At 47.8% G+C, this 8,718-nt stretch overlaps 1 pseudogene across 1 annotated transcript; it reads right to left on the bottom strand.

Moving 5' to 3' along the window:
- Positions 1-441: 441 nt before the first annotated feature.
- On the bottom strand, positions 442-6,297 carry LOC308526798 (small ribosomal subunit protein uS8-like; annotated as a pseudogene). Its single transcript has 2 exons — positions 5,833-6,297; positions 442-525 (listed from the first exon to the last, which is right to left on the bottom strand). The product of its transcript is annotated as a small ribosomal subunit protein uS8-like (transcript).
- Positions 6,298-8,718: the final 2,421 nt, after the last annotated feature.

Raw genomic sequence — 8,718 nt, 5'->3', positions numbered from 1 at the left:
TGGATTTTCATTCCTGCAACCTCCCTCCTCCTGGAGCAGAGGCAGCAGCTCAGCCGTGACTGCTGCAGACCTGGGGCCAAGGGGACCTCCCCACGCGGGAGAGTGAAGGGCTGGCGATGGTAAAACCCCGTCGATCAGGATTCGTGTGAGGGGCCGGCTCCTTCCTCCTCCATCCAGCTCCTCAAAGGGGCCTGCCCCTGGGGTACACACAGGAGAAAGCGACTGCACCGGCTGCCCGGGTTAGGCTTTTAAGGCCCGATGCTCCAGTCACACGCCCTGGACTGAATTCAGCCAAAGGTGGAGAGAACACCTCAGAGACACAGACAATAGCATGGAGGGGTGGAGGCCAGAGGTCCCTGGATGGGGCAGGAGGTGCAGGGGACCTGGAGCAGGCCCTCAGCCTCCTTGACAGCCAAGGGCCCAGCCTTCCCCACATCTTTCCTAGGAGCTCGTTGGCTGCTGGTCCCTGTTCTTCCCCTTTGTGCACTGAGAGTTGTGCTTCTTTGGGGAGGTGACATTGGCCAACTGGAAAGATGTTTAGAGAGTCAGAGAGACTGTGGTCCACCTTTAGCTCAATTAGCATGAAACTGGGGGCTCTACCCACTCAGAGCCCCCATGTCCTTATATGTAAAGCAGTGTTCTGGTCCCTGTGAAGACTGTGATTACACATACAATAAAAAGTAGGTGGTACATGCTGTCATTCCATCAAGTTTCCCTCAAGGACTTGGATATGAAACTCAACTGTCTGTTTTTCCTGCTTTGGACTAACTGTGTTCGTTTTCCCCCATATATTTTTATTGACTTCAGAGAGGAAGGGAGAGGGAGAGAGAGATAGAAACATCAGTGACGAGAGAGAATCATGGATCAGCTGCCTTCTACATGTCCCACACTGGGGATTGAGCCCACAACCCAGGTATGTACCCTGATCGGGAATCGAACTGTGACCGCCTGGTTCATAGGTCAACACTCAACCACTGAGCCAGGCCGGACTAACTTTGATGTATCACCCTGCCTTGGGTGTGCCAGGAGACACACTCTGGCATCATGCCTGCTGGCTCCTGCCACCACCTGTGCAGGCCCCATCGGGGGACCGATACCCCACCATTGTGATTCTTCCAAGTTGACCATGGGGCACTGAGAACATCAAGGAAGTTTTGAAGCATATTTTGCTAGAGTGTATGAATGAAAGGATTTTCTCCCCTGCTTCTTTGCAAGATTAAATTTAATAAGAAATACCATTGATTCTTTGTGTAGAAGTTAAAAAAGACGATTTTAGTTATTATAAAAGGAAAAAATAACTGCCTCCATCTTCCAGTCATCGAATTAACTCCTCACAGGCAAAGCCACATGGAAAGTCTTATCCTCGTCAGAAAGTATCGTGGTGAGAATATTATTATTTCTTGGTGCCTGGTCTGGACACTCGTTAATTTCTCGTCAGGAAACCATTATGAGGAAACATCATTGTTATGAAACGAGGCTGGATATTACACAGTGAGCCTCATTTCCTGCCTCTTCCGAACCAGGCTAAGAAGTCTCCAAACACTTTTGTTTTCAAATATTAGTTGTGATATGTGAACTATATACTATATTATTGTGATCTGCAGTATATATATAATTTTAATACCTTCCTCTGGTAACAGAAATATTTGTAGTTTGTTCAACCAGAGTGGCTTCAAATCTCTGCTAATAAATCCTGCTCCATGTAGAGTAGAGAGCGGATGGGCGGCCTAGAAGGGTCCCTGGTGACTCCCAGACAGCCTGGAGGCTCCCCAGCACTGTGAGGATGGTCCCGTTCCAGGTCCTGTGCTGTACACGGGGAGGTTTGCAGGGCCCTTAATTATGTTTGGTGCCCATAGTGTGGGCGATTGCATTTCTTTCCTGGTGCACAGAATGAAATAACAGACATTGAAAAGGGTGTTAGTTCAGACAGTTCACTGACAACGACTCAGTCTGATCCCATTGGCTGAGTCACAGATTGTTGACTACTAGAGTAAACAGAGACTCCTAGACGTCTTGTAGCATTCATCCCCCACCCCCGCCCTAACTCAACACACACTCTTCACAGATGAGGGCACGGTACAGGAGCCAGGGCATAAACCTGCAGCCCTGGCCGGGTGGCTCCATCGGTTCGAGCGACATCCTGATGCACCAAGTCTGTGGGTTTGATCCCTGGTCAGGGCCCACACAAGAAGCAACCAATGAATCAATGAATGCGTGAATACATGGAACAACAAATCTCTCTCTCGTCAATAAATTAAAAGAAAACTCTTAGCTTATTTTTCAAAGGTAGCAGGGAATTTCACATCAATATTATTCGAAAGTTAGATTAGAAACCAGACTAAATTAGGCGTTGTATAAACTGTCTCTTATTTGCAGCCACTCCCTTAAGTCATGGGATGATAATATATCCAAACCGCCATGGGCTGCTTTACCTGGTATACATGCCTACGTGTCCCTGAGGTGTAGTGTATGGCACATGGAAAATGCATGTTATAGCAGTATTACATGTAAAAAAACCATTTACTCATTTCACACATATCATTTCATGGATCCCAATGCTTAGTCAACGGAAGGTTAGGTTAAATGCCCCATTAGGCCCCCTCGCCCGAGATGTAATGGCTTTCCACCAGGACCCTTTGCAGATCCCATTGCACCTAGCAAATCACCGTCTCCGGGGAGACACGGAGGGCAGCTGGTGGCCTGCCAGGCCTCCACGGACGGTGGAAGCATGTCCCATGGTGGACGGTCCGGGGCAGTGCTGGCCATGGCGATGCAGGCCCCTCTGCCTCTCCTCAGACACTGCGCAGCCACAGTTCATCTGCGCTCGGAAAGCAAGTCTCATGAGAAGCTGCATGTGCAAAGCACAGGTAGAAAACCTGCCCAGACATGCACTTCCCCCTTAGAGAGGGTCATGGACACGCGGAGCTCACAGAGAGGCAGAGCCACACCACTGGGCGGAGAGCGCCTGAGCCCACAGGTCAGGGGGGAAATGCACCGTGTCCTCCCGGCTCCTGGGAAATGCTCCAGCCTCTAGTGAAGTTCCCTGTGTGTGTGTGGGGGGGGTGGGGGGTGGGGTGGGGGGGGCGGGCGCGGGGAGGGTCTTGACATTGTCTCCCAGGGACCCAGAGGCAGGAGGGCAGACAGCAGACAGGGTCGAGGCTCCCTCCCTCCCCTACTGGAGACGGTGGGACACATGAGTGCGATCCAGGAGCCAGGATTCCAGCTTTGTCCAGACCCCAATGGAGAACCTGTGAATGCCCTGCTAATGAGGAATGTGTCCCATGACCTCCCCGGGCCCCACCCCGAAAACTCAAGCAGCTTTAATTAGCTTTGATTTGAAAAGCATAGATCATGTCGGTACTGACTCTCTTGGATTTACACTGTGATGACTGTAAATAGTAAGGCTCCTGGGCGCTGTCATTGCCGCCTGTGACTGGTGAATCACGGTGGGATGGCTTTTTACACTTATTTTGTTTTTACTGATTTCAGAGAGGAAGGGAGAGGGGGAGAGAGAGAGAAACATCAATGATGAAGAGAATCACTGATCAGCTGCCTCCTGCACACCCTCTACTGGGGATCAAGCCCGCAACCTGGGCATGTGCCCTTGTCTGGAATTGAACCATGACTTCCTGGTTCATAGGTCGACGCTCAGCCACTGAGCCCCGCAGGCGGGGCTGGGATGGCTTTTTAAGGGTATCCCATAAAAGTTCCTTTGTTATCTGAGGCTCCATGGAACGCCAGGATATCCTCACAATTGTGAGCTTAACAGTTTTAATCCATTTCTATGTCCGCCTCATGAGAGGAAAAAAATACCCTAGAGTCTACTAGTCTTCTCTCTTGTCCTCTGACCTTGAACGTACCACCCTGTATGAAGATGCCCGACTCCTGTGGATGCCATCAGCACTGGCCGGCTCTCGGCCCACCTGTCCCATGGAAGGGACAGCCGCTCTCCCCGGCTCATCTGTGCTCCCCACTGGCCACCATGGCCTCTGCCCAAAGCGGGGGGGAATGTTAGAGAAGAGCTTTCTAGTTCCCAGGCGGAGTGGGTGCCTGGACACGCGAGCTCTGAGCTGATGCATCACCATCCACAGGCACTGTGAGCTGGCTGCCCACCCACCGCAGCGGCCTGGCGATTTTCCCTCTCAAACACGCCATCTCCCGAGGCAGGCCCGCCTCCCCATTCCTTTGCAGGTACCCCGCGCACCTATCCTGGGGGTAAGTGTAGTCTCAACTCGCAAGAATAATCTCAGAGAGCCAGAGGCAGGCAGCAAGCCGATCTCTTGCATTGGAATTGGGTGGAAGCGGCAGGGGGCGCCATGCTGAATGGCTTTCATCACCCGGCCTGGGCTTTCACGGGGTCTCTCTCAAAGCTGCACACCCACTGCTTCTCTGAAGATGGAGCCAGAGATATTTCACAAAGACAGCGGAGCTCAGGAGGGAGAAGGGAAATGAACTTCTATCTTTTCTGGAAAAGAACCGATAAGCCGTGTTTTGCTCACTCGCATTTTGCAGTTGGACACCCGTAGCTCATGAATTATCCACAACTGTCACTCACATCCTTTAATGGGAAGAACTAAAGTCCATCTTAAAGATAAAAATAAATGTATTTCCCCTTAAAAACCAGCACCACACGGAGCTGCTTTCAACTACAAACTGACATCGCGCCGTTCAAAATCTTTGTCTTGATGGAGTCACCATCATCTCTATTTCCTGGGAATGACTTGCTAGTATTTTTTGAGACTGAAAAAAAGGCAGCTCTTCTATCCGAGAGCTTCTCTCTCCTCTCTCTCCTCTCTCTGTACTTCCCTATATTTTTCCCCAGACCATCTCCCTGGCCTTCTCACTCCTTATCTCCTGATATAGTCACTACTGCCGTCTTTAGTCAAAATCAGAGGTGATGGCAGACAACAAGAAGAAATGTTTGTGTTTTTAAAAAAATGCTTTTATCGTGACTTATAAGTTCAATCCTAAGAAGTAGGAGCCTCCCTTGGGTGGTCGGTCTCTCAGGGAGGAGGCACGCCCAGCCCTGGCTTCCCTCCTGTCTCCTCATTGCTCGGCTCTTGGTTTGAAATGGATCAAACCTACAGGACGCTTGCAGTCCACTTCGCCAGCACTGTCACTGGTAACTACACATTAGAACTGTCCAGTTTATTGCACAGGCCAAAATCAACAGGACCTTTTTCCTGGGAAAGAATTAGATCGCAGTGTGGTCAGATCAGATTTTCCTGTTTTCAGCTTCTTTTAAAAATAGCACCTATTAGGTCTCCCGATAACGTCTGAAGGACTGGCTAGTCTTGGACATGGAAATAAACATGGCATCGTGAGCATGTTAGTCATGGATCTTGGTTTTTAAACTGTGTACTGTACATACATGTATGCTTGCACACACATATCCCATATGTATTATATATTGTACTGCTGATAGATGTACTTTTCATATATATTGCTTATCTCCATGAGTGACAACTAATGCCTTTATAACCAAGACCTTCTGGGCACGAACACATCTCACCCCCCGGTTTAGCTCTTTGGGCCCCGAGTTAACTCTTTAGCTTGAAGGCAAATGTGAAGACACTGGATCTTTATCTCTCTCTTTTCTTTCTTTCTTTCTTTCTTTCTTTCTTTCTTTCTTTCTTTCTTTCTTTCTTTCTTGTCTTCCATTGAGGCATTTAAAAATATTTTTATTGATTTCAGAGAGGAAGGGAGAGGGAGAGAGAGTTAAAAACATCAATGATGAGAGAGAATCATTGATTGGCTGCCTCCTGCATGCCCCCTACTGGGGATCAAATCTGCAACCTGGGCACGTGCCCTGACCAGGAATCGAACCCTGACCTCCTGGTTCATAGGATGACGCTCAAACACTGAGCCACGCTGGCTGGATGAGGCATTTTGTTTGTAAGTATGTAATATATCCCTAGAGAAAGAATCCCAGGATTTTCTCTCCTGCGTGTTTTCATTTTGCTTCTTCATGGTCCATGATGCCCGTTGAGATTGTCAGGACAATGAAACCAAACTGACGGGTTGGAAGCAGGTTGTCCTGCCATTTTTCTAGACCTTTGAGTTGCACATCAAATCTGGGGCTGATTACTCCACGCATGTTCAAACTGCCTGTGAAGTTCACAACAATTTCCTCAGCTCTGTGGTCATCAGTTATTTCAACGTCACCAATGTCACCATGCTTCCTCATCACAGTTAGAAACCGGACGATGACTTTGGAGCACGGCCTAATAAGAACCCGGTGTTTGCCTCTCTTTTCGGCATTGTTGATACTCTTCAGAGCATCGCCAGGACATTCATGGGCACCACAGAGCAGGACATGGGATCTTGAGTGTTTAGTACAGTCATGCCCGCCCACTGGGCTGGAACAGCTCACAGCGGCCTTGACCCCATCCTGCAGGCAGTGTGGGACTCCTGTGATGGGCTCGAGGGACACAGGGAGATTTGTTAGGAAGGAGGGATTTACCTCCGTGTTCTAACAACAGTGTGGAGGATAGCACGCACTTCCTGTGGATTTAATACCCAAACTTCCCCTGGTCCTGCCCTCACTATATTGAAGACCCTGCAGCATCCTAATTGGTCCCCAGTAGCTTACTAGTTCAGTCATGCTGACCTGAGATCACCTGCTTCACTTCTTTTTAAAAATTTATTTTTATTGATTTCGGAGAGGAAGGGAGAGAGAAAGAAATGTCAATGATGAGAGAGAATCATTGATCAGCTGCCTCCTGAAAGCCCCACATTGGGGATTGAGCTTGAAACCCGGGCATGTGCCCTGACCGGGAATCGAACCATTACCTCCAGGTTCATAGGTTGACGCTTAACCACTGAGCCATGCTGGCCAGGCATGCTTTGCTTCTTCAATCTGTCAATGGGCTGAGAAGGTACGGTAGGATCATTCCTAAATCATTTGTCCACAAAAGTCTGTATTGCTGAGTATGGCACAAGATTAGTGTTCATTCATTCAATCACCCATCCATTAACTTGTTGATTCATTTCAGAGCTATTTACCGAGCACCTTGATAAGGCACCGTAGACATATGGGAACACTCAGTAGGCTGTTTATAGCTACTCACTATACAGAAGGGACTTTCTTACAGACCCTGGAAAACTGGAGGATGTATTACAAGAGGAAGAACAGGCCCCGGAGATAAGGCAGCCCTGGAGCCCAGAGGAGACTCACTCAAAAGAAAATACATGTTAAATGCAGGTCAAGGACCAAACCTATCTGAAGGGAGGCAGCCTTCTGGGCTAAACTTTTCCAGGGCTAATTTTAGCAAGGACAATGATAGAAGGCAGACCCTGGGGCCTCACTAACTTTACATTTTTTTTTAAAAAAAAATTTAACGCTATATAAGAACTTTTTTGAGCCCAGCGGGCATACCTCAGTGGCTGAGCCTCAACCTATGAGCCAGGAGGTCATGGTTCGATTCCTGGTCGGGGCACATGCCCGGGTTGTGGGCTCAATACCTAGTAAATGGCATGCAGGAGGCACCCAATCAATGATTCTCTCTCATCATTGATGTTTTTAGCGTTCTCTCTCTCCCTTCCTCTCTGAAATCAATAAAAATATATATATTTTTTATAAAAGGACTTTTTTGAAATGAAATGTCAGGGCAGTCTTATCAGGTGTTACACCTGCTGCTCCCTCGGATTGCCAATTATCTGATTAATAAACACATCACAACAATTCACCCTCATTTCTACTTATTTGACTCTGATAAGGGCGGACAGCTCAGACCCTTTCATGTCCAGTTTCAATTCCATGAAGATAAAGGCTTCATCCGGACTGTTCCACATGTACCCCCACTACCTAGAAGTGTACCTGGCACATAGGTGCCAAATAAATATGTGTTGATTGGATGATGAGAAAACTATTAAGGGTTAGGTAAATTACTCCAGATTCCAAACCTATCACTGGGTAGATTTGGATATTAAACCTAAGTCTGGCTGGTAGGTCATCCATATGCTTTATTTCATAAGACATAAAATAATTTGAGATGATCCCACTTTTCTAGTCTCAAAATTTACCTTTTCCTTGAAGCTTTGGTAAAATCATCTGGATTAGCGTTTCGTTGTTGAAATAGTTACAGATTCAAATTATTTAATAGTTATAGGACTATTTTGGTTTTCTATTTCTTTGTGAGTCAGTTTTTCTAAGCTATACAGTCTAAGAAACCATTTCTCCAAGTTTTCATATTTATTCCCATAAAATTGTGTGTCATTATTTCAGGGGCCCCAGGATCACCCACTTGTTTAGTGATTCACTGGAAGGACTCACACCCGCTGAACATAAAGTTAGCATCACAAATAGGATGTATTGCATCAGAAGATACAGCATCAGGATGGCAGGACAACATACATGTTAGCCAAGGCTAGACGGTCAGGTGCAGGCTTTTTAGTGGCTTCTTCCTGCTGGGGTTGCAAACCTCAAAGACAGTGTGGGACGGCCCACCCAGGAAAGCCCACCTGAGTCTTAGGGTCCACATTTCTTATTAAATTGAAGAGAAGCAATGTGAGCAGCTATAGTGCTGACTGGCAGCCAGGTGCTCTTTGTGGACCCTTCTGATGACTTACATGATACCGCCAGCCTGGGACAGCCTGAGACCAGTGTCCTTGACACTGATGCCAGGAACTAGTTCTCACGGTTTGGCCAAAGGACCACGCTACGCTTCCAGGTCTCCACGAAGAGAAGCAAGAATGGAGACAAGCAGACCTGCTGCA

This window comes from Myotis nattereri, assembly GCF_964212035.1.
Source record: "Myotis nattereri genome assembly, chromosome: 11".
NCBI classification, from domain to species: domain Eukaryota; kingdom Metazoa; phylum Chordata; class Mammalia; order Chiroptera; family Vespertilionidae; genus Myotis; species Myotis nattereri.
The sequence above is the reverse complement of the archived record's forward strand: the minus strand, read 5'-3'. Positions and strand labels throughout refer to the sequence as shown.